Raw genomic sequence first — 25985 nt, 5'->3', positions numbered from 1 at the left:
ACTCTCAGTGCCCAGGGCTGTCCCCCTTGCATGGGCTGTGTTGTCTCCCCAGGGTGGCTGCCCGCCAGCAGCCTCCCTTCTCTCCTTCTCCGTGCTGGCATTCAGCCCCGCTGACGAATCCCGCTTGCAGTTCCTATGGCAGAAGCCACTTCCCCTCCTGCTAATCCGCCCGTGCATGCAGCCTCCACCTGCTGAGCCAGCCGGAGCCGTGCTCAGCCGGCCCCAGCCAGCGCCGGGGCTCTGAAACCTGCTCCAGCTGCAGAGCCCACGGGGCAGTGGAGGCTTCACACACGGTCCTTCAGCAGCAGGAAACTCCAACCCTGTTTGGCACCAGGAGGTGAGGAGGCTGCAAGCAGCATCAGCTGGCACCAGGAGACCTGAGCCCTTGAGGTAAGAGCAGGGTGCAGGTGTGGGGGTTGAGAGATGCAAGCGCTGTCTCTGCTGTGCTTTGATTCCCCGGGTACTAGGCAGGGGGTCTGGGTCCAAGCCCCTCGCTGAGCCAGGGACTTGCCTCCTGTTTTGGCTGTACCGTAGTCCTGCTGCAAGGTCACCCTGCAGCTGGTGGCCTGTGTTGAGTTCCCTGAGCTGTCACCCACCGTCTTGCTCCCGCACCCTGCAGGAACAGAGGTCTGGTAACCCAACCAGGACCCAGGGCTTTCCAGTCCCATGGCTGCGAGGAGGGTTCGGAGCCTGGCTCTGCTGTAGGGGAGAGGGAAAGGGCTGGGGGGAACGGTGGTGGTGGTGGTGGTGGTGGTGGTGGGGCTGGCTGGCAGCACCCTGCCCTCCTTGTCAGGGCAAACCTAGAGCACAGGAATACCCCCTCCCACGGCATGGTCCCCAGGAGGGTGCAGGGACAGGAGGAGGGGAGGTGCTGCAACAAGCCAAAGCACAGGGCATCCCTGTGCTGGGGCTGCAGCAGCGAGGTGACCCCAGCAGCATCCCTCTTGCAGCTGTGGCTGCTGCAGCTATGGGGTCCAGGGCAGAGCAGGGTGCGAGGCAGGGTTAGGCTGGGGTGGGAGCTCCGAGTTGCAGTGCTGGCAGCACGCGGCCATCGCTGAGCCGGAGCTGAGGGCTGTCCTGCACCTGTCTGTGCTGTGTCCTTGACGTGGCAGGCAGCGCACTAGGACCTGGCGAGCCGCAAGCATGCATTGCTGGCAGTCCTCTGCCTGGACACTGTGGGATCCTGCCTTGTCAGCTGGCAGTACTGTGGGAAGGAGCCTGCCAGCCCCCAAAAAAACAATGTAAGCAAGCGTGGCTGTGCACTCGGCCACCCCAGGCCAAGCAGGAGCTCCCTGCACCGTGTCCTGCAGGCAGGGACATGCCAGCCGGAGGGCTGAGAACTGCTGCTGCAGGCTGTAACAGGGCACGGGGTTAAGGACTGATGCCAGTGGCCATGGGAGTGGGTGAGTGCTGGAGCAGAGCAGGGACACCGGCAGCGGCTGCGCTCCAGGGAAGCCCTGGCACTCGTCCTGTGGCCAGTGCAGGGCGGCTGAGGTTGGGGTGCTAGGGGCTGACAGGCCATCTGACAGGTGCTTTGACCCCAACATGCTCACCCTCACGCTGCTGCCTGTACCAGGTGCTGTGGCTGCCTCCCCCCCGCCTCTCTGGGACTCTCCACTGGGCTGGGCAGGGACCTGTCCCAGGAGATATGGCTGGCACCAGGACAGTGCCCTGAGGCAACAAACACCTTCCCCTCACCCCCCAACAGCACCAGCCAGCTGGGTGTGGTGTTTGGCTAGCCTGCCCGTAGGGATGTCACCCCAGGACTGGCATGGCCACCTTCTCGTGTCAGTCCCAGCCTTCCTTAAGTGCAGGCTCCCTCCCTGCCCCACCAGTCCCATATGTTCTTGTATGGTCCCAGGAGTGCCTGCATGACATGGGACACCACTGGGGAGCCCTCCCTGTTCCTAGAGGCTCTGAGGCTGTGCCAGCCCTCTCCTCCATGGCAGATCTTCTTCTCCATCCCTGTCCACTTCTCGCAGGCCATTTGTCCCCATAGCTGGGCACTCTCCCATGACCTTTTCTATTTGTAGGCTGACCGCTGGGAGCCTGCCTTCTACCCGTGCACCATTCCCCATCCAATTCCTTCCTCCCCAGATGCCATTCCCCAGCTGCCCTTGGCGTGATTTGGCGCAGTGCAGAGGTCCTGGCTGCCCCTGGGGCCCAAAGCTTTTCCCTTGGCTTGTTTGCAGGAGCCTGACCCCATGTGCAGTGGAGAGAGACAAGGTATAGGCAGCACAGGGTTCAAGGTATGGCCCTTGTCACTGCACCCACAGTGCCTCTCAGGGTGACGGCACTGCTCTGCAGCCACGGTAAAGTTGTCAGGCAAGAGGTGAGAAGAGATCGTGCCTGCCACTGCTTGCTGCTCCTATCCCTCACATGTCCTGATGCTGCCTCGGGCTGGGAGTGGACACTGTAAGGGCCATGATGTATGGGAAAAGGTAGGGAGCGAGGGAAGCTGAAACGGTTGTGTGGTAGGAGATGGTGAAATCATCTGTCGTGGTCCCTTGGCCCATGCAGGAAAGATGATGGAGGATGCAGTGGAGCCACGTGCTGCTGCTGGCCTGCTCATGCTGTGACATACACAGACATATAAGGAGCAGCCAGAGCAGCCCTGAAAACAAGCTAGGCAGCACTGGGAGCAGCGGGATGTGGGATGACCTGACCTGAGCTACGGGCAGCAAAGAGCCACTCTGGGGCTGACCGAGCTGTCAGGCTTTCACAGAGCTCTTTTGATTCTCGAAAAGCAATCTGCATGGATTTTTGCAGGGATCCCAGCACCTCCATCACTGCAGCTATGAAGCAGGTCCAGCAGCAACAGCGTAGCAGCAGCTTAGCCCTGCTCTGAAGTTTCCCCGCTGTGACAACCCTGCATGCAGCACTAGTGAAAGCCAGGTGAGGATTTTCCCACCCACTGGCACCCACTGGAGATGGCAGGTCCTGCAGGAAATGTGGAGAAGGCATGGAGTATGGGATGCCAGCAGCTCCTCCTCAGAAGGGGGTTTTCCACGGGGATCCAGGCACTGCTGTTGTCAGTGCTGACTTTCCCCTTCTGGCTTGCCAGAAAGGAGATTTACTGGGTCTGGGTCACAGTGTTAGCAGAGCAGGCTGTGTTTCCCTGGAGACTGTGAATCCTGATCAGCTCAGGATGGACATGTCGAGTCAACCTCAGGCCATGAGCCTCTGGGAAGGTAGCACTAGGACTTCCCCCTTGTCCCTGCAGCACTTGGCAGTGGCACAAGGATGCTCCTGACTGCCTCATAGGCCAGGGCTGCAGGGAGAAGCAGGCAAACTGCCTTCTAAGTGAGCTGCGCTGAGGAGGTGGGCCTGTGCAGGAATGCCTTGTGTTTTTCCCCATCCCAACCTACTCCTGTGAGACTCAGGGTTGTCAGATGACCAGACAGGACCCCTTTCTCTATGCCCTGCAGTTGAGCTGCAAGTGCAGCCCCACAGGACCTGTATCATGTTCAGGGTGACTGTCACTGTGTTGTGTCCTCATGTGATCCATCCTGGGTGACAGCAGGATGCTGAACTCTGCTTCCTAACACCACCTCTGCACTTCTGCATGGTATGTTATCTACAGGCAAATGCTGCCCTGCTACTTTTCACCACCTTCAATCCAAGAGCTGGAGCTTCTGCCCTTGGACTTGCCTGCTCAACCCCAAGATTTCCCAGCTCTCGCTCAGCTCCAGCCCCCTCTCTGTGGCATAGCTGTGGGTTAGTACAGAATACACACCAAGCTTACTGAATCACTGCCCATACTTTGGGGTGCCTGATCCCACTTCACACACCCAGTTCCCAATGCTGGTGATGCCCTCGTCTCCCTGCTCAGGCCTGCTGCCTCCTCATCCTCAAACTGTCCCCGGCAGACACTGGAGTCCAAGCACTTGGGCGCTGGTCTGTGTCTCCCCGGCCCCCTTCCCGGGGGGCGACTTGGGATGCTTTCTGGCTCAGAAAGGCCAAATGCTTAGCCACTGGCCATCCGCTTCCCACTTTTGGGAGCACACCACAACTGCGCTCCTCACTTCTGCTTCTCCACCCTCCCTCCTGCATACCGCGGAGCCACTTAAGCCTGTAGGCCGGGTAAGCCCTACCCCGTGGGCTCCCCGTGCTCCCCGGTCACAGGAGGGGCCCCACAGCTGGCGCCCGCCCCCTCGAGGGCCGCCGCGTCCCGTGCCTGCCAGCAGGGGGCAGCACCGGCCCGCGCACCTCCCGGCGATGCGTTTGTGGGTGCTCTGCGGCTGCGCGGGGGGAGCCCAGTACAGCTCCCTGCACAGCTCGCTGTACAGCCCCAGCACTGCCCTAGCACTGCACTGCATAGCCCTCAGCAAAGCCCATCTCTGGGTCAAGCAGGTTTGCAGCAAGAGCAGGCAGGACCCAGAAGCTGGTGCCCCACCTTTGGGGACAACCAAGCTCTGCCTGGCATCCCTGGCAGCACAGGTGTGGGCCACTGCAGGGTCCTGGCTGTGTCTCCCAGCCCCACGTGTGAGGGGTGCAGGACCCCCAAATGGTTTCCTACTCCACAGGCTTAGCACATCTTCTGCCTGTGAGTGGACACTCGGCTTTGCAGAGGGGCTGAGGGAGGGCAGCATCTCGGGTGATAACCGGTGGCTGGTCACAGGTTCAGCTTGCCCTTCTTTTGATGTGTTATGGTTGCGCTCTGCAGGGTGGCCTGGTGGCTGCGTTTTGGCTTGGGAACCCATGGAAGCACAACTGACAGGAGAGGGAAATGACGAATGGCTGGTACTGTTGGAAGCTGTGGGAAAGGGCCCTTCTGGAGACCTGCCTGGGGGATGTTTGGGAGCATTCAGCCACAGCTCCGCTGCCGATTTGCCCAGGGGAGAAAGCATGACGGGACGGCTTAGTCTCCAAACAGGATTTAGTCAGCCGTGCCAGACGTTTGCACAGAGCTGAATTCCTCCATGCCAGCCAGTGTCTGTTGGGCTGGGCACAGATCGGGGCCAGCACAGCCGTGAGAGCTCCTGGGGTTCTGTTTGGAGCCCTCGTCTCTGTGTGTGGCTACGTGCCATGGTCCCCATGGTGCCAGTGATCACAGAACCTGCTCAGGCTAGCTGGGAGAGCCGGCAGGCACCTTGCCCCTGCCCTACCGTGCAGGGTGGGCAGCCTCTGGCTGCAGTGGCACTCCCCATGAGCTGGAGCATGGCTCTGCCCGCTGCCACCAACATGCCTGGGGAAAGCTGGTGGGGAGCCATGGCTTCAGGCTGTCCCTCGCGGCTGGGATTCAACCATCCTCCAGAAAGCCTTCTTCTGCCTTTTAGATGGCTCTTGGAGATCCAGGGAGCTGCTGGGCACCTGGGTCTGCCAGGGCATGGATGGGTTTTGTTGGGTGGGAGGGGAAGCAAGACCACACAGCAGCTGTCACCTCCCCTTCCTCCTGCCAGGTTCCATCGTTCCCAGCTGCCTGCAGCTCCTTCATGTTGTTTTACGAGGGTGGCTGGGAGCCAGACGGCTCCTTCCTCAATGGCTCTGTGGCGGGAGATTGGTGCTGCCAGCCAAGCAGCGGGATGTGCCCCCAGCACTGCTTCAATAGGCCGGATGACCTTGACTATAGTGTGGCTCCCTCTTCCCATGCCAGCTCCATTCTCCGCCAAGGACACCCGGCGTGAGACCACGACAGGGTGGCGGGGTGCTTGGTGTGGCCTGTGCTGCCATTTCGGAATGCCACACAGTGTTTCTGTCCACATCTGAGCCTGGGGTTAATGCTGGCTCCTCCAGTACGAGTGGGAGCCTGCACTGTGTGTCTTGAATTTATCCAGGTCTCAGCTCAGCCTCTAGCAGGTAGAAACCCCCTGCTGTGGCAGTAACATTTCACCCTTGGCCGGTGGCTGCACAGCTGGCACTCAGTAACTAGCCACCCAGCGACTCTGTGGCTAATTGGTGTCATTAGGCTGTAAATGCTTGTCAGAGCAAGTAATTGGGCAGCTGGAGCTTAGGGGAGGGCGGCAGCCATGCAGCAGCTGGTGTGGGAGAGTGGGAAGATGTACAGTGAGGGAGGCACAGGTATGGTGATGAGGAGGGAGAGATTGCTGTGGGAAGGATCGCACCCAGGAGGTGGCAGGGATAGGAGACCCTTAGCAGTGGCTTGGGCAGAGGGGTTTGTGTCATCTTCCCTGCCAGCTGGGAGATGCCCCATGTCCCAATGATGCTGTTGTCCCATGGGGCACGGTGCCCTCCCCTCAGGCAGTTTGAGAGGGGCTGGATCTTGGCTGGACCTCACAGCCCACAGATGTCCTCAGTAGCCCCAGGGGTGCCCTGGGCCCCTTGCTGAGCTCTGCCCATGGACAATGGGGTTTGTTTCTGCTTGCCCAGCTGGAAAATACCCATGGCCCCACCACCCTTCCCTGCCACATCTCCAGACTATTTGCTCACCGGGGTGCAAGTGCTTTGGGGGGTAGCATTGTTACCCCATTGCATCTCAGTGTTACCAGTGAGGGGAGCTGCTGAGCATTGGGAGGTGGTGGGGCTGATCGGCAGCAAATGCTTCCCTCTCCCCTGCCTCTCCTTGCAGGTTTTCAGCCAGGGCTGCTCCTGGGCTGGCAATCAGCTCCCGCTGCCCTCAGCTCACTAGTGAAGAAGTCGCAGGCAGCTGCCTGACTTTATCCCGGCAGATCACCTCGTGTGAGGAAGCAGGGGGACAGTGGGGTGCTGGAGATCTGCATGGCTCCTTGCCAACGGTGACGTGCCCAGCTGGATCTCCTGTCGCGGGCAGAGCTCGGGAGGGGATTGCAGCCCACTCCTCACCCACCTCGTTCCAGCCAGGCTCAGGCCATCAGGTGAGCATTGCTTACACCCGCCACCTCCCACCCTGAAATGCAGGGCAGGGCACAGAGGTCCTGGGGGGTCGCCATCAGGAGCCTCACAAGCAACAACCAGAGAACCCCCACCCCAAGAAGGGCCTGCAGCCAGAATCCTGCTCTGACATAATTCAGGGCCAGCAAGGGATCAGCAAAACTGAAACCATCCCTGAGCCAGTTGCTGATCTCAGCAAGAGGCTGTGATGCTTTGTTGATTATCAAAGCATCTGGGATCATTGCAGTCTCATTATAACTGGATTCCCAGGAGCTTGTAGTGATTTTTTTTTTCACCCTCATTGGCTAATAGGTTAATAACCTACTGGCACTTGACAGAGGTCCAGCATCTTCTGTGTTTTCCTCCATGTGACTGATTAAGGTGCCACTTTCCCAGCCTGGCTGTGCTCTGCTGCCTTGTCACACGTGCACAGAATCGGATATGGGTGCTAATCTGCTTGCCACCCCGCTCCTGCCTGCCTGCTCGGCTGTTTAAGCACACTGGCTCTCTGTTTCTCTCTGCCATGGCACAGAGGATCACTGAGCTGAGCTGCCCATGCCTTCCTCAGGAACAGGGTGAGCGGTGCCTGATGGAGGGAAACGCTGTCTCTGTGGGTTGTGCTTGCAAAGGAAGGGTGGTTTTGTGATGGAAAGGGGAGCAGGATGGCATGCAGCCCCCTGACCTCAGTCCTGTTGCAGGCTGACGGTATCACGATGCCTCAGATTCCCTACACAGGCACAGGCAAATTGGAGAGAAAGGGAAATCTCATTATAGGGAGGGAAGGCTGGCAGGTTAATTAAGGTATAGTTGCAGAACACTTGCAAATCTCTGAAGAAAACATTCAATGTAGGTGCCAAGTATAGAGAACCCTGGAGGCACCAAGTGCCTGCAAATGCTGCCTAGCTCCTCAGGGCCTAAAACTTAAATACTGCCCAAGAGCCACGGAAAATATTCCTTCAGCTCGTGTGATGCATTACCCACAGCCTGGAATAAAAGTTCCTTTTTCCTCTTGCTTTCCAAACCAGCTGTTTGTTTGCTTTCCCCTTTTGGATTTTGATGCTTTAGTTGAAGCAGGGAATTGCTACCAAAAAAAAAAAAAAAAAAGGCAGCTTTTGTAAAAAGTTTGGCAGCAAGCTGTCTGAAGGGAGAGCACTTTGACTGTTTGTTCAGCCTGTTACAAACTAGCTTTGAGCAGAGCGTACAAATTGGGCTCCAGGTGACAGCATTGCGTTTCCTGCAGTGCACATTTGAGGTTTCAGAAAGAAAACTGGATGGGCTGGGCATCTTGAGCCCCACTGGTGTGTCCTGGGGAGCACGTCCATGGGACTCCCAGCCTTATGTAAGGGAGAGGCTTTGCTGGCTGCCTTCCTCCGGGAAAGCAGGGCTCTGCCTGCTCCCTTTGCTCCGGGGAGCGCAACAATCTGCCAGCAGCAGCAGCGTATTTTGGCACCTCACCGCGGCTTTTGGGATGGAGAGGGTGGAAGAACAACAACTGTGGCTTTTGGGATGGAGAGGGTGGAAGAACAACAAGTCCCCAGGCCTTGCTTGAGGCTGCTTTTTCTGCTTGCTCAAATTACGGAGGGGAGAAAGATCTAGCTCTGTGTGTCGTACTGGTGTGGTGCGTTGCTGGGCCTGGTACCAGTGCTGGGCAAAGCACCAGCTGTTTCCAGTTTGGAGCAGAAACCATTTCCATAGCTGTTTGCTTCTTCTGGGAAGCTTGTTATTATACTTGCAAAAGCCAACACAATAACATGAGAGTCACTTGGGAGCAGAGGGCTCTGCAAAAGCAACACATCCCATCAAGATGAAGCAAGGCAGCTTGGCCCTTCAGCAAGGGCTCGTGTCTGCAGGGGGAAAAGTGAGTTGTCACCAGCTGTGTGGTTTGCCACCTTCCCTCACGGAAGAAGTGTCGTCCCCCTGGGGCCACACACCAGCATTGACATCACACAGCCCAAGGACCGTGCCTCACTCTTGAGAGCAGACATGCTCCTGGGATGAGACCCATGAGTGAAACCTCTTCTGCCCTGTACCAGACAGGGCTGGATTTTAAAGGACACCCTCTCCCAGCCTCAGCCTTCCTCACTCCATGGTGTCTTGTTCACTCCAGGTCTCCTGCTTTCCCCGAAGGAAGGCATCATTAGACCCCATCCTGCAAGTCAGTGGTGGGTGGGAGTGCAGGTCTGTGCATAGAAGCAGCTGTGGGTCCATGATGTACTTTGGAACTGGAAGCTGCCTTTCTCCTCACCTCCCCTTGGGTTTATCTGCCAGCCTCCTGTCTGCCTGTGGTCACTGGTGGCTGAGACGCTGTTCAGTGTTAATGGATTTCAAACCCCCTGTCTCCACTGAGAGACAACTCTACTGAGAGATGTTGATGTACTGATGATGCTTGGGAGTGGCTGTGAGGGTAGGACCAGAGCTGTGAATTAAAGAACATTTAGTCCCGTACTTTGGGGATGGTAAGTGCTACACACCCCATTGCTGAAAGCGTGGGGTGAGACAGTAGCTACTGTTACCCCATCACAAAGCGGAGACTTCCCAGAATGTCCACACAAATGCAAATTCTGTGTTGTTTCTCCTCCCTGTGAGGTTTGAGGCTCTTAATGATGCTGAGAGCCTTGTCCTGGCTTCTGGAAGCATGATGGTACTTTGGCTGGGCACCACCAGTCTGGACCCCATGTTCAGGAGTCCCTGAGGATCAGTTCCCACAGCTTTTAGCCTGTACTGAACTCGGAGCTTATATAGAAAAATAAAATTGTAGTGATGCTCAAATTTTAGCTCAATGCTGTTGACCAGTGAGTGTGGATATCTCGAAGGGAAACATGGAGCCAGGGTGCCATGGCATCAATGTCCTGGGGACTACCATGTGGGCTCGTAGGGCTCCATAGGTGACAGCATGGCACATCGCAAAGCTAGAGAGCAGGTGACATGAGACATCCCAAAGCAGGCAACCTTGATCTTCTTTTTTTTGCTTTTTGTTTCCCTGTCTATTTTGAACCATGTTCTTCGTTCATGTCACATCCTTTATGCTGGGGTGGAAGGAGGGAGAGGGAGAGGGAGAGGGAGAGGGAGAGGGAGAGGGAGAGGGAGAGGGAGAGGGAGAGGGAGAGGGAAAGGGAGAGGAGAGATTTTGCCTGTGTTGCAGCTCGCTCAGAAGATCTTCCAGATCAGAAAGGCTTAGGGAAAGTGGGCTGAAGAAAGGCAAGCCCTGGGCCTGGATCCCTTATTGCCTGGGAGATGCAGCAGCAGCTTAATTGGAGATGGGAGCTTTTAAATTTAATTTGATCTGATATGAATCTTGTATTTAAGACAAGAGCCTCCTGTCTTATTATCTGACAACATTGTCTGCTGCTCACTTCATGTTTTCGGCACACTCTGCTATCTCACCGCAGAAACCCATATGGCAACAAATATCTACCACCAGCACAGAGGGAGACATCCACAGACAGAGGCTGCTACTGAGCAGGACTGTGAAGAAGTCGCTTCCTGAGGGTGATGCTCCACAGTGTCATCATTGCATCTCAGAAAATGTTGGTAGCTGTTTCACCCCTGTCCCTGTTGCCTTTTTCTTGGGCTTTGGGGACTTTTTGCTTACGTGGCAATGTTTCGCAGGTCTGTCTCAAAATACAAGCTTGGTGCTTGGATTCTGCAGGGAAATGTGTCTTAGAGATCATCTTGCTGAGAGATCATGAAGATGGGAATCTGCCAGAGCATTCGGGGGTGTTTTAACTTCTGATTTTAATTTCTAACCCAAACTGATCACCATCTGTAGAGAATTTTCTGAGGCTGTTTATTAAGGGAACAAACGCTTTTGCAGTCAGAGCTGCTGCAGGGACTTCCTGGTGCCGCTGCCGGCAGCTGCACAGCAAAGGTGAACGGTGAGAGCAAGGAGGGCCTTGTGCTCCCAGCGGAAGCACCTTGAAACACCGAGCTGCAGAAAAGAAGATTTCTACAGACCGTTTAACCGCCTGGATGTGAGGTTGAATTCAGGTGCACTCCCCTTTGCTGTGGGACAAAGTACCCTAAGTCCTGCTGCACCTTGGCACTCCAGCAAATGAACAGGCTTTTGTCATAGCAGAGTAGTAATCTCTTTCGGAGAGTTAGAGGCTTGGAGATGGGGAGCCTCAAAAAAAAACAGCTTAGAGTCCATGCCTGCTCTTTTGATACTGTGTACACACCATATTGATATCCTCTGGATACAGGGGAATTGCTGAATTTCAGATGGCTTTGTGCATTGCCTGCCTTCCTAGGTAGCACCATCATCAATGCATAGTGCAAAAAGCTGTCTTCAATTCTTGCTTTAACCTGAGATATTTATATATTATAGTTCTACACTCGTAAGTGGTGACTGCCAGCAGAACGGGTTTTTGTCTAGGTTAGGACGTAGCACTGAGGACAAGTGATGGATCTAGTGAACAGGACCAGCTCACGCTCCATTTAGAGCCGTGATATAACATACAAGCTCTCTTTAGAGCTATAATATGTACTAACGTATAGGTATTAACACAAACAGGAGCTGGGTGCAGCTCAGGGTCGTAGGAAGGGGCTTTGCTCTCCTTCCACCACAGCCGTGCACCGTAAAGCAGCCGAACCCCCGGCTGGATGGGAGAGCCGGGGGTTTCCCCGCCGGCTGCGGTGCGCGGGGAGGCGCGGAACGTAGTGGGGGGAGCCAGGGGCGGGCTAAGCCAGAGGGAGGGCCGGGACCAGGGAGCGGCGGAAAGCGGCGTGGAGGAGCCCAGCGCAGGTGGGTTCACCCGTGGGGTTGGGTAGCGCGGAGGGACCCGGTGGCTCTTGCCCGTTTTCTCCCCGTGGGGTTGAGGGTCGAGAGGTGGGTGGGGGGAAGGCCAAACCCGCTGCCCCCCCCCCCCCCCCGCAACGCCGGGACCGCGTGGCGCTGAAGGCGGCAAAAACAGGAGGAGGAGTTTGCGAAGCGGACAGGGAGGAGGTGGTTTCCCCTGCGCGCTGGGGACAGAAGGCGCCAGAGCCAGCAAGGAGGCGGGAGCGCCTCTATTTTAAGGTATTGACTCTTAAGTCGCTGAGCTTGCGATCCCCCCCGGCTCCCGCCGAAGCTCCGAGCAGCCTTGCAAAGCTGCCGGGTGGATGGGGAACCCCCCACGGGGAGGGTTGCAAACTCAGGATCCGGCACTGCGGCGTGGAGGGGAGGCGGCGTGTGGGTCGCAGCGCGGGTTGGGGGGTTGATGCATAGATGCTGCCTTTTGGGATGGCGGGGTGGGGGTTCTTCCTTGCTGACTCGCACAGCAACTGCGAGTCCCCTTTCCTAGTTACTGCCGGGGGGAGAGCATGTGGTTTTGGGGATGCAAAGCAGAGCAGCATGTGGTTTTGGGGATGTGAAGCGTGCTGATGCTCTGATGCCTGGGATGCAGGACTTCACCGAGGGGTTTGTTCAGTGGTCCTCTGGCTGTAGGGATGTGCATCTCCGCCGAGCACTGGTGTGTGTGCACGACAGCGGTGCATGTTGTGAGGACCTGCTGGAACGTGTGTGGACTGGGTACCATATACTGCTGTGCAAGCAGCAGGGCAGAGTCCCCTTACCTGTCAGCAAAGCCGCTGGGCCAGGGTTCCTCCAGGTCTTGCTCAAGAAAATGTTCTAAGTTGGCTGTGGGATGCTGTGGAAGATTTCAGTAAGCATTTCTGTTCCTGAGCTGTGTTAACAGAGGGCCTGGCCCAGGCAGCAGCACTGAGAGCTTCTGTGGAGTCCTTTGTGCTGTCCTCCCCACCCCTGTAGTTAAATCTGAGCCTCTAATTAAATCTGAACCTCTCACCCATACTAGGTGCTAATACTGCCAGGCTGACACACTCCCTGCCTGTGTTCACCAGTGTTCCCATCTGCCTTTTGGGAACGGGCTGTAAAGCTTTGGGCTGTGTGGGAAGGCAGCAGCAGCCAAGCCTTGAGGCTGTGGGATCACAGACAAGTGAGCTTGTATCCTTGAGCCCAGTAGATTCCCCAGGGCTAGGGGCTGCAGGAGGAATTCATGCAGCTGTTAGCCACAGCTGGATGCGCATCCTGGCTGTTCTGAAGCAGGAAGCAGCCCAAAGGCCCCTCAGTTGCCTGTTGCGAGCTGACACAATTGAGGGACTTCTGTCAATGCCGACACGGGAAATCCCACTCCCCTCCTGCAGCGCATCCCGGCTTGGCGGCATGGTTTCCTCTCGCCAGCCCCTGTGAGCTGCCGGACAGCCCCGGGCTGCCTTCCCTACAGGATGTGGCTAGACAGGGATGCTTTTCTCTTGGGTTCACTGGTTATCCGCGTGCAGCTCACGGGCCATTGATACAGTGTCAGTCCAGTGCCAACACCATATGTGTGCCCTTCGAGCACTCCTGCTCCTGACGTTGCCTTTTGCTCCTGGAAAAGACAGGTACGTTTGCTCTTGGCTTGCCATGAAGGTCTTCACAGAGCAGGAATGCTTTCTGTACAGCATTGAGGGCCGTAACATAGGCCACAGAAGATGGTCTGCAGGGTGGCTGTTCCACCCCAGCTAGAGCAGTCAACAGGTGGGGGCCTACGCTGTGCCAGGTACCTGGAGTGAAGAGGCTGAAGCAATTCACTCCAGCTTGAATGAGCAAATGTAGGGCCAGCACACAGGCTAGTGTGGCACCTCCATCCTGCCGTTGTCCCTCTTCTCTTCCCCAAGCTGCGTGATTAACTACTGGCATCATTTCCCCATCATAGCATCCCTACTCTCATTATCTTGGGCTGGGAGGTATTTACAAGCCTTGTGCTCTTTGAAGATGAGCCATGGGCTTTGTTCTTGCCCTAGCCTGACCTGTCTCCCTCATTGTTGTGGTTGGGGGGCAGCCAGGGTGCGAAGGACAAGGCACTTGTTCACCCACTCCTGTGCTGCACTGTCCTCACTCTGTCTGGCTCCATTCCCAGCTACCCTGGCAGAGGCAGGGCTTGGGGACCAGCCCGTTGGGCCATGGGGAGCCCAAAGCACCTGCCTACCCTGTCCAAGTGTGAGGGCACAGGCCATCGGCTTTGGGAAGCCAGCAAGCAGCGTCCGCTGCTTTCTCAGGACAGTTGTTTTCGTCCAGCGTAACATCCAGGTCCTTGGCAAGTGTTAAGGAAGCTGCAACAACTGCTCTTATCAGCAGAGTACTGTTTGCTTGTGCTGCTTGCCAGCTCAGTACTGACCCCACAGTGCAAACTCCGCTCATCTCCCTGCACCTTCCTAAGCTCCCGCAGCGCCTACCTCTGCCCTGTGACCGGTGCTGCTGGGGCTGCAGGACCGCGAGCTCTCCGAGTTGCATCTCCATAGAACCATAGAATCATTTTGGTTGAAAGAGACCCTTAAGATGAAGTCCACCCATAACCTAAATCTAGCACTAAACCATGTCCTTAAGAACCTCGTCTAAATATCTTTTAAACACCTCCAGGGATGGTGACTCCACCACTTCCCTGGGCAGCCTGTTCCAATGCCTGACAACCCTTTCCATGAAGAATTTTTTCCTAATATCCAATCTAAGTCTCCCCTGGTGCAACTTGAGGCCATTTCCTCTTGTCCTATCACTTGTTACGTGGGAGAAGAGACCAACACCCTCCATGCTACAACCTCCTTTCAGGTAGTCGCAGACAGCGATAAGGTCTCCCCTCAGCCTCCTTTTCTCCAGGCTAAACAGCCCCAGTTCCCTCAGCTGCTCCTCATCAGACTTGTGCTCCAGGCCCCTCACCAGCCTGGTCACCCTCCTCTGAACCGTCTCCAGCACCTCAGTTTCCTTCTTGTAGTGAGGGACCCAAAACTGAACACAGGATTAGAGGTGCAGCCTCACCAGTGCTGAGTACAGTGGCACAATCACTTCTGTAGTCCTGTTGACCACACTATTTCTGATGCACACCAGGATGCTGTTGGTCTTTTTGGCCACCTGGGCACACTGCTGGCTCATATTCAGCCAGCTTTCAATCAACACCCCTAGATCCCTCTCTGCCAGGCAGCTTTCCAGCCACTCTTCCCCGAGCCTGTAGCTCTACCTGGGGTTGTTGTGACCCGCATTTGGCCTTGTTGAACCTCAGCTGCATGATAGCTCATAATCAGCTGCCAGGAAGATCAAGCACAAAGCACTATGCAGAGTGAGCTACAGGCACATGCAGATGGGCAGGAGTCAGGGTTTTAACAGCCAGGCAGCTATTAGGATTTGATTAAGCACTGTGATAAAGACTTTATAAGTTAACAATGATAGTGCTTCATAGGTTAACAGTGTGCAAGACATGGGATGGGAAAATAAGCATGCAGAGTAGGGGCAGACCCTGGATAGGTTTGGTTACATCAGGATTTGTGGTCAAGAGGGACCCCACTGCCCCAGCTGAGGTTGCAGAGCAGCACTGTACCCCATCTCCTACTCCAGACCCTGCAGACCTGGCTGGGGGATCAGCTGTACATGGGCTCTGGGGTCCCCATGTGGGAGAGGAGCTGTGGTGCTGCGTGAGGAACATGTACGAGGGTAATTGCTCCCATGGGACAAAGGAAGCTGTTGTGTAGGGATAGCACTAGCCATTTGTAACTTCATTGCTGACGCTGGTGGTGTGAAGGACATTACTGTTGTGACATTTTGGTCCTGCTCCGCCTTGAACTGATCTCTGAGAAAGGGCAGTCTCGAAGCACTGGATATGTGTGGCTGTCATGCACCATCCATTACACAAATCAGTGAGCCTGGCATTCTGAGTGCAGTACTGGAGGCTGTCTGTCAGCCTCTCTGTTAAGCCGTGTGTGAGCACAGCCAGGCTTGACCTCCAGGAGACCAGCTTTTTTTTGAGGCCAAAGGGGAGCAGGGACCTATTGCCTGCTTGCTGGCGCACGCAGAAGTGGCCAGCAGGAAATCAGGCAGATTTCCGCAGAGCCTTCTTGCTTTCTTCCCACCACACCACTGCTAGAGCGATATGCTCTAATTCGTTTACTTTAGGACGTGTCTGGTGGGAAAGCAACCCGCTGTGAAATTTCCAGCTGGAAATTCATGGAGTGAATGGTCTGGGAAGCTGCAGAGGCAGGAGGCAGACAGGGCTCCAGATGGAGAGGAGCAAGGTTGAGAGGGATACGGCTGAACTGGGAGCAGGGTTGTGATCGGAGGGGTGTGCAGGCAGCCTCCTGCTCTGGCTATATACCAAGGCTGAATTATGGCAGCAGGACTGGGTGGAGACTCCCAAACCTCTGCCATCGGCCTTGCTGTGCCCAGGGCAAGCCATCAACCTGAACGTGTACCAGAGTTCTCCTGCTGGGGAGAGGGGCATCCCACTTGGGCCACCCTACTTGGCTTCTGCCAAGCCCATGCTGTGGCTTCAAGCATGGTCCTCACGGACCTGCGCGGTTCATCATGCCTAGCACAGCCACCCACTGGCACCATGGAGGGACAGGGAGCCGATTGACACCTGTGGCCGAGGGCTGGAGCACCTAGAAGAGCTCAGAGATGGTCAGGGCTTTGGGATGGGCAGCCCCATTTGAGTCTTGCTGCAGGTTTGCTTGTGAGAAAGCCTTGTGAGAGAAGCTCCCTCTTTTTAGGTTTGGGGATTACCCCTGAAGAACAGCGGGGGTAGGTGGGAGGCACTGGTGGCACAGCTCCCTTCTTGGTGCTGGCCAGTGGCTCAGGGTTGAAGGAGCTGCCTGCCCTGCCTTTGACAAGCCTTGTCTTTTCCTGGCCTCAGGACCAAGATGCAGGCAATTCCATTTTTTTGCCTGGGGTATCCTCCCTTGGTGCTATGGATGAGCTCATTGATCGTATTTGCTCCAGATGGGGCCTCTGCTCCTTTGAGGAGCCCAGTCCGTCAGGGTTTGTGGGTGTTGGGTTGTGGCTGAGACCAGTGGGGTTGGGTGGATCTCCGCACCCTCCTGATGAAAGCAGGAGCGTTATCCATGGGAGGAGGCAGAGCAACAGCAACACAACCAAGCTATTAAGAAACAATCCACCCTCCCCTGCAGCTTCTCCTTCCCGTCTTCACACCCACTCCTCGTGGCAATACAAGGTTAGTGTGACTGTGTGGTAAAGCACATCAGAGAACTGATCTGCCAACATGCTTCCGGATGGGGCTGTTACCTTGGAGGCAGCGGGAGTGGGGTACCTGGGCAGTAGGGGACAGGAGCTGTGCCTCACAGGTGGTCAAGGAAACTGCTGTAGGGCCCCATGCTCCCCCTGCTTGGGCTCTGCATCTGGGATTGCTCCAAAAGAGGAGCCTTTGATCAGAAACAAAACCTGACAGGAGTAAATTGCCTGGCTGTCCATAAGCAAACACAAGTCCTCTGCCACCAGCTGTCCCTCCCTTCATCCCCTGTGGTTGTACAGGGGATGCGGTGTCCTAGAAAGGCATTGCTTCAGCAGGGCTCAGCCCCTGGGCTCCCTATCACCTGGCATTGCTGTGGGAGTGCATCAGCATTCCAGCGTGTTCAGGCACTCGGGCAAGCTCTGGCAGGGCACTTCTGACAGAGGTTATGGTACCCTGGGTCTCCCAGCGGGGAGTCTCAGACCTGCCCTTGTCTCTTCTGCTCCCCAAGTTAATGCAGGAGAGGCTGGGACGCTGGCCGAGCCCGCATACCAATGCTAGCCTCTCCAAAGCACCATTTCAGCATGAGCAGAGCACTCGGGAGCTCTCAGGTGGGGCTCACATGCCTACCTGAGATGTCTCCAAGGATGCTTATGGTCCCGGCAGCTGTGGCACACTGGTGGCAGCTGGTTACACAGATGTGACAGCATTTGCAGGCTGGTATTTGGAAGGGATGTGACTTGCCCTTTCCAGACTTGTGGCCAGGCTTATTATTGTTGGTCATGAGGGAGAGTCTGTTTTGCTGGGATTTGGGCAGACGCGAGAGTGAGCTCCCCACCTCCTGTTGGTTCTCCTTGCCCTTCCTGTTTGCCATGGGTTAGCTGATGCTAGTGCTGAGAGCAGGAGGTTTGTGCTCTGACTTATTCCCTCTGAAGGAGATGTCTACGTTGAGCCTTGCTCTGGCTCCACATGTGAGACCTTAGTCCTGCCAGGGTGTTTGGAGAAGCTGAGTTGCTCAGGGAGGAGAGAAAGGGGTGCCAGAGGTGATGTTTCTAGCCTGGGTGTTTACTCCAAGTTCTTTGCTTGCTCCACACCGCTGATGGCATGCTGCCACCTTGGCTTTCCATTCCTCAGTCTGCAGACGGTGTGCTGCCCACACGGCTCTTCTGGAGCTGCTGCAGCGCAGGGACGTGGCAAGCCCAGATCTCAGCAGGCAGCATCTTCCCCTCAGTCTAATTTAAAATCAGCTGGGAAGTGTGCAGGTGTGTGTGGCTTCTGAAGTGCCCTCAGCTCCTAGGACTCTCGGGAACATCTTCGCCCTGCTGCTTGGAGCTGGTTGCAGCTTTGGAAGTGAGTGACTTTAGGCAGGGTCCATGTTGGGGAAGCAGACCCAGCCAGGGCATCATCCCTTGTTACTCCTTTTCCTTCTGGGGATCATGGGCTGCCCCTTGGCTGAGACAAAGGGTGCATGGGGGTGACAGACATGCTGTCTTGTAGAGCAGAGCTGCCATGCCCCTGTCCATTGTGAAATGTCTGCATTTAGCAGCTGAAGCCAGTTCAGGGTTTGTGAGATGCTACAGCTGCCCAAGAAGTGAGCGGGATCTTGGCAGGACAGACAGCTGGCAGAGGGACCATGCGGGACCACGGTGGGTGCCAAAACCTGCTTCCCCATTCGCCATCCCCTTTCCCAGTAGGGCTGCGGATATGTCGTGCCAAAAGCAGCCGTCAGCCAGGGCCCTTGTTCCTGAGCTGGCCTACAAGGAAAAGGCCACTTGGTCTGCAGGGACCCAAAATAGCCCTGGTATTTCTGTCCCGGCCACCAGGCACAGCTGACATGCGGAGGATGGAGCTACCTCGGCCTGCCATAGGCCTGGTGGCGGGTAGCCACTGCGTGTCCATCCCAGCTTCTGCCAGGGGTCTGTTGGTCAGCCCCTCCAAATTTTGGGAGCTGGGGAGATGGTGATGCTGTGGGAAGATGTGTTGTTCTGGCTCTTTTTTAATTCCTCCACCCCCCTACTAAATTGGAAGCAGCTGTGCAACCTGGACCAGCCTCCAAAAAACTGCTGAGTGATGGCAAAGCGAGCTCTGTCCTTGTGCCAGTCCCCCAGCAGGGCTGACAGCCTTCTGCAGCCCCTCCACCGAGTCCTCTGGGTGCAGGGGCAAGGCTCGCTCCATCCAGCCCCGGGGAAGCTCTCTCACTTGCTTGGGGGGGTCGGGGACAGTGCAGCCCAGGTGCATGTGGTTCAGCAGCTCCTGCTGGTTGTGGGCAGCTCTTGCCAGCGGAGGGTCTTGACTGCTGCCAGCTCTGTACAGTCCCATACGGGAAGGGGCCAGAGCTGGAAGGACAGAGCCTCTCTCTCCCGAGGTGAACATGCCCCAGGATGTGGGAGGCAGGGGGCTGCTGTGGGCAGGTGCTGTTGCTGCTGGTTGACTGCCAGCTTTCCCTGCAGCCCTGTTCTGGGAATGAGCAAGGGACCCCTTGACTCAAGCTCTCCTGGGGGGAGGAAGAGCCCCTGTAAAGTGCAGAGTGGCATTTGGAGTAGGGGAGCATGTCTGGGGTTAAGCTGAGCTCTCCCAGCCTCCTCCCTCTGGGGCTCCATGCATAGTTTGGGGTAGAATTTAGAGGGGCTTTTGAGCTTTCTAATGATTTCACAGCCCGCCCCCTCGCCTTGCCCTTTTCATAGAGTTGTTTTGAGAATCTCCCAGCTGCAACATAAGCTGTTCCCATCCTTTTCCCACAGCACCTCATCACAAATTACTCCGTTCTCAGCTCCCTTGTGTCATTCCTGGCTTGACTTACTCACAGGTCTGCCAGCTCTAAGCTCGGTCCTGGGGCCGGGAACATGAAGCAATGGAAGAAGAATCCTCTACACTCTGCATCCCAGCACCCTCGGAGCCACCAGTGTGCAGGTGGCCTCCCGTAGTCCTGCTCTTCATCTGCTTCCTGAGCAGTCACCTCACATGTTGCTGGTAGATATATCAGGGTATGGAGAAACTCGTCTTGCCCCTCTCTTTCATTCCTTGTCCATGGGACTCTCTCCCAGCCTGGCCTGCCTAGATTTCTTCACTCTGCATTCACTGAGTCCTTATCTTGAGACTTGTCTGGTCATAGGCTGTTTCGGTCTCATCCTGTCTTGCTGTGTGCTTCCTCTTTTGGGAGTAAAGTGCTCTTCTCAGCTGCAGACGTGAAGGGAAATGGGGACACAGTCCCGTAGGCTCAGCCCATCCCTCTGACCTGCTATTGCTGCTGCCCAAGGTGTGGCCGGCCCAGATACCATCTGTACAAATGATTCCTCTTGAGCAAGCCAAAGCCTGACTGGGGGGAAGCTACTAAAGCAAAAGAGATCCATCTGGCAGCCATGCCTCAGGGGGTCTTACCTAAGCACTGCCCCAGCCTCCCAGAGAGCACCGCTCTTTCACCCCAGTGGGTGGAAGTGAGGAGTGTGTCTCCTGCCTGCAGGAGAGCCGGGCTGTGGGCAGGCAGGTACCAGAACTGTGCTGTGTGCTGTGGCATGGTTGGGGTGGCCTCTGCCCCTTGTGCATGGCTGTCCTACTTTGTGATGGCCTGTGCCACCGGCGCACCAAGCCCCAGGTTCCTCCATGTGAGGAGGATCCACTCGCGGAGGTGCTTCTGGCCACTCCTTGTGCTTCTAGCTGATTCTTACATTAATGGTGTCCGGTTGTTCTCCCCAGGGGTCCTGTAGGGTTTTCTCCATTGGTAAGCGGAAACGTGGCTTCCTCCCATTGTGCCTCTTCCCACTGCAGACCGCGGTCTGACCCTGGGGGAGCACCCCCTTCCTGCAGCACCCCCTTCCTGCAGCAACCCCTCCTGCACTCCCCTTCCCCCTAGCCCTGGGGCAGAGCCTGGCAGCACCTCAGGAGGCCACACCGGCACCCCTGGGGGATTGGACCAGCCCTGAGGACATCGGCTTTGCGGGGGCTGCCAGCTGCAGAGGATGCCAGGTGAGGGTGAAGGTCTGGGACAGAGCATCCCTTGGCTCTTCCTGAGCACGTAGCAGTCCCATGGGAAGCCATGGCCAGGTGATGTGAGCCTTTGTGCCTGTCTGTAGTGGGTCATGCCCCCTCCCTTTCCCACCTCCAGACAGTCTCTGGAGGTGCTGAGACCTGCCTGGAGGCACATCCAGGTCCTGGAGGTGGTTTTTGCTCTTCTTGGAAGCGCCCATACAAATCTCCGTCTCTGCGAACAGGCTCCTGAGAGCAGCTTATCTCTCACCCTCTGACGCCTCCTCTGAAATGACGTCCCCAACTTGGCTCCTACCCCCCTGGGTGCTGTATCTCCTCTCACAGCCCCAAACTGCTGGCCTTGGAGCAGGCGACTGTTCCAATATTTGCGGGGCTTTTCCTGCCCCTCCCAAGGCTGCGCCGTGCCCATAGTCCCGTGGCCTGAAGTGACCAGGAGTGAAGGTCTGGGTCTAACGTGCCCTTCTGGTAAGCTTCTTCTATGAAGTTAGTATGTCCCTCTGCCATGGGCAATGACCTATCTGGGGGCGACAGCCTTTGATGGGACATCTCTGCTCCAGGGGGATTGTGTGGGTGCCTGGAGGGGTTTTCTCTGGCCAGGAACCAGGCATGCCTGGGCTTGGGTACTCACAACATGCTGGGGAGAGAGGGGTGTGTGTTCCTCATGGGGCTGCCATTGCTGGGGCCCTCTCATTGGTATTTTGCCGGTCATACATCAGGGCTGGAAACCCACTCAGCAGCCCTGGTGGGGAGGTGGATGCCCACAGCCTTGTGGGACTCGGTGCAGGATGCAAGAGTCTCAGCTGCATTGCTTAGGGAATATTTGTGGCTGGCTCTGCCTTATCACTGCCTGCTCCCCTCTCCCTGGTGGGAAGCCCTTCAAGGACAGCACTTGAGTCCTGTCAGGCCCTTGGCTAATTTGCCTCCCAGCTGGGTTTCTTTACCTGCTGGGCCCAAGGTCCCCCAGGGAGCCTCACGGGGCTCCTTGAACTCTCCAGATAAGGGACTTAGCAGCTGGCTGGTGTGCACACTTCAAAACACACGGTGGGGCTGAATGTTTCCTCCCTGCCTCCCCCCTGGGCCTCCTTGCTGCAACCCGGCAACTGAGATAACGGCCGGTGGTGGGTGCTGGGAGTGGAGAGGCCTCTGCGGCTTCTGCTCCATGGGGAGTTTGCATGGTGACTGCGAGTGTCGCCAGCCTGAAGGCAGAGAGGGTCTAGAGCTGCCTCTCCTTTTGCCAGGGGAGGAATGAAGGGGGCAAGGTGAAACAGGTCAGAAATGGTGCCCAGGGCTGGGACACTTCCCGGGGAGGTGCTGAGGAGGCATAGCTACTGCTTGCGGTGCAGAAACCTCTGTGGGGTGAGGGTGCTGCTCAGACTGCCTTGCAGAAGGTTTCTTCTGCCTGCCCAGCCCTGGCAATGCAGAGGGGTTTGTCTGCACACAGTGAGGTGAGGGGGAGGCAGAAATGCCCCCATGCCAGTGCCTCGCCGAGCTCCCTCCTCAGGATGCAGGTGTAAGCAGTGCTGGAGGGAGCAGGTGGTGCAGCAAGCCTGTTTGGAGAGAGGCAGGGTTCGGAAAGGAGAAGAACAAGAATAATAGGAAGTGCTACCAGCTCTATGACGGATACTGCTTGCAAAGCCATCAGGAGCAGGAAGCCTGCCATAGTCTGTTGGAAGGATGGGGGATCGAAGGAAAAGAGGCCATAGAAGAAAAGCCAGATTGAAGCTTTTGCCTCTCTGTCTGCTCCAGAAGAACCTGACAGAACCTTCTTTTGAGGGGGTCCTCAGAGCATCTGTAGAGGAAAGGTTAGAAAGCAAAGCTAAACAGCAAGAAGTCACAAGGGCAAGGCGATGTCCACCGAAAGGAAAGGGAGGGTGAACTGGCTGGCTGTTGCATGTGGCTTCTAGTTATTCATTCACAACTTCCCCGGCCCCCAGGGACTGGGTGGGGGGAGAGGTGTGACGTGGGTTTCTAAGAAGGGCTGGAGGAAACTTCAGGGAAAAACTGACGGGTGAATCTGCTGTGGCGCCCGTGTGCCTGCGCAGAGATGGGGTCCTGCCGAGGGGCCCCCAAGCCGGGGCAGTGCTTTTAGGGACTCTGGGCTTGTGGTGCCCACACTGCTTCCCAAAAAAAAAAAAATTTAACCAGGGCTTTCAGCCCAGTTTTTAAGGGAACTGGCTGGTCAAGGGGAAGGTCCTTGCATGGCTCCATAATCAGTACCAAAACAGGAAGGAGGGTGTAGGAGTCAGCGGTCTGTTTTTGCGGTGGAGATTGCTATGCCGGGTCTCATGTTTTTTCAGTGTGTTTGTGAGCGACCTGGAAAAGGGAATGAGCAACGAGATGGCGGCTTGCTGAGGCGATTGGATTACTCAGGTTCGTGGGGACAAGTGCCAGCTAGGAAGAGTACAGAAGAACATTACAACACCAGCCAGTAGGCAGATGAAATTCAGTTTAGATAAATATCAAGCGATAGATGAGGGTGGGGGGCAAAAGCCCCTAATCCACAAACAAGATTACACACTGAGCTGGGCACTCACAGCAAGGCCTGGGGCTATTTCAGATAGCTTGGCGTCCATAAAAACACATTGAATCATCTTTCTGAGTGACAAAGCAGAAACAAAGCAGGAAAGCTTTGTGCAGCTCTTCAAATTGGCATCTCACGCCCTTGCAGGCCCTGTGTGCCCACAGTGCCAGTGTCTCTGGAAGGGCTGAGGGGAGCCAGGGAAGGCTGAGAGGAAGGAAAGCAACAAGGAGGACTGAAGGTGTGGAGCTGTGCCTGGATGACTAACTGAGCTAGAATTTATCTGTTTGGAAAACGTGCTGCAGGGTGGATAGGATCCAGGCCTCTAAAGCTGAGGCTGGCATGGAGAAGCCAGTCCAATGTTCATCCACCTTTTGACGGCAAGGGCGAGCGAGCCCTGGCTGAGGCCATGCGTGTGGGGAGAGGTGCTGCTCTCTGCCAGAGGCTCCCGAGTTTGAGGGGGAAACAGGGATTTCACAGAAGCAAAACCCACTGTGTGGGCTACAAAACACGCAAAGAGCATATCCCTGTGGCTGGGGGAGCAGTTGGGGAGTTAGTCTATGCCTGTGACACTTTTACCTTTTCTTGGCATCTGCTTTTGCCCTCTGAGGGAGACGAGCTTTTGAGCCAGACTGGCCTCTGATTTGACCCAAGCTACCTGCCCTTATTTTGGGAGGGCTTGTGTTTGTCCCAACACTGGGGCGATGGTGTAAAATCGCGCGCGCACTCATACGTCTTGTGAAATACAAGCACGTGTTCTCGCAGCTGTTGGCTGAAGGCGGTGGCAGGAAGGACGCAGCCCCGGAGGCTGGTTCTGCGGACCCTGGTGTGAGGTAGGAGAACCCAGGAGTGGCGTGGTTAGAATTCAGGTGTGCACATGAAATCTCATGAAACGGGTGGTCTGGAAGTGTTTCCCATCCTCCAGCTGAGTCACGGCCACCAGGGCTTCACATGACTTGCACACCTGTACCGGGCTCGTTCCTTGCCCATGGGTAAACCTTGATGTGCCCCCAGATTAGCTTTCCTGCTGGGAGGGCTCTGGTGTCACCCAGGGGGGCGAGCGGATGTAGGGGATGGGGTGAAGCCTGGGGAGGCATCTGGCTCTGCCCGGTCTTGGCCGCGCTCAGAGGAAGTGCTGACCTTATCCCTGCAAACTGATCCCCTGCAAGTAGGGGCAGGAGGACACAGGGTGCTCATTCTTGAGTATGATGACAGCCCCTTATCTAGGGACTGCAAGGACGGTGCTACACTTGGTGTGGCATGAAGAGCTTTTCTTTAAAGAGCTGGTGTTTCTGGGTATAAACCCATAGCGTGCCTGTCTGTCACCATGAAATTGCTCTTGAGCAGAAAGCCACGTGTGCTGTGCTCACCTTTGGTGAAGGCAGCAGAAGCAGCAGAAAATGTGATGTGTGGGATGGGAAATGTGGGGAAATCTCCGAAGCCTGGTGACAAAGAGCTGCCTACAGGTGTGGCTGTCCTGCAGTGCAAGTTTTGCTGTGCAGGTTAGATGGTTTTGGTGGCAGCTGGCCCTGCTGTGTGACCCAATACCGCAAGTGTCACTTAGCGTCTGTCAAGGCCTTTGTACAGTGTGAATTGGCAATTAAAATGGTGCTTGTTCTTGTTTGTACCTGCTTAGAGGTGCTATCCTGTGGTTTGTTAAGCCCGCTCCTTGTTACCTTGCTCCTCCTGCTTACACATCACTTCCGAGGGGATGAGACACAGCTCTATGCCCAGGAATAAAATCATGTCCTTATACCAAGCTCCTGCATCACTCCTGCTTTTCCCTATCCCCCGGGCTGTGCAGCTACCAAGCTGGTGGCCAGGCTAAACATCAGGAGATGCCCCAAGAGGTGGTTAGAGCTGTGCTGTGTGAGCCAGGTGGCTGGAGGGTGGCATCGGTCCCCTGGTCCCTTATGGTAGAGCTGCTCTTGTGGAGCAGGAGCAGGGTTGCCACCAGAGTTGCTGGTGTTTGTTCGAGTGACCTTTTCTGTTTGTTGTAGGGTTGTTTGTAAGAGCTGGCAGCTGGGCGCATTTCCTGCTGTAATGAGTGCTGACCCATGCGCCCCTTGGCAGGCGCTGGGTCTTTGTGGAAAAAATTAGGAGGTACTTAGCGAAGTGAGACAGAAAACAAACAGAGTAGGCAGGAGGCTGCGCTGGGCAGCCAGGCAGTGCTGAGGAAGTCGGGCTCCTGACGCAGGGATGTGGGTGCTCTCCAGACGGAAGCAGGAGGTGGCTGGGAAGCAGCGTGGCAGAGCAGCACGGAGCACCCTGCCCTGCTATCCCCCGAACCTCTCTGCCACGCCTGGCTCCTGCCACCTCCTCCACAACACCCTTGCCTTCTTGCCTTTCCTGGGCACCGCGGACGGGCGCCTGGGCAGCGGGACCTGGGCTGTGTGCCAGCTGTGGTACCCGACACCTCTTCTCCTCCTCTGTGGATGCCACCAGACCCACATGGCCCCAGCCCCCGTGACTGGAGCTGGGGCCTGACACTAGCCCCCAAGAGCAGGGGTGTGTGGAAGGGGGCGGACCGTGCTGCCTTCAAATACACTCGGGCCTTGCCCTGGTTCCATCGTTCCCAGGTATGTCTGTGGGTCAGTCCCTGCCCCAGTTTCTTGGGACACTGATGCGAGCTCGTGAAGGTCAGGGAGGGTGGCCAGGGGATTGGCTGGGCAAGGGGCAGCATGTTGAGG

At 56.4% G+C, this 25985-nt stretch overlaps 1 protein-coding gene across 8 annotated transcripts in view; it reads left to right on the top strand.

Annotated features, from left to right (window-relative positions):
- Positions 1–25985, top strand: part of SLC29A1 (solute carrier family 29 member 1 (Augustine blood group)) — a 33795-nt gene continuing 7810 nt past the window's right edge. The window contains exons 1-3 of one of the 8 annotated variants that reach the window (XM_071806129.1): positions 1–390; positions 6530–6794; positions 10200–10337. The gene's annotated coding sequence lies outside the window, so the exon portion shown is untranslated. The other 7 variants (XM_065834785.2, XM_065834786.2, XM_065834784.2 and 4 more) reach the window with 7 other exon arrangements.

This window comes from Patagioenas fasciata, chromosome 3 (genome assembly GCF_037038585.1).
Source record: "Patagioenas fasciata isolate bPatFas1 chromosome 3, bPatFas1.hap1, whole genome shotgun sequence".
Lineage (NCBI taxonomy): Eukaryota > Metazoa > Chordata > Aves > Columbiformes > Columbidae > Patagioenas > Patagioenas fasciata.
The sequence above is the reverse complement of the archived record's forward strand: the minus strand, read 5'-3'. Positions and strand labels throughout refer to the sequence as shown.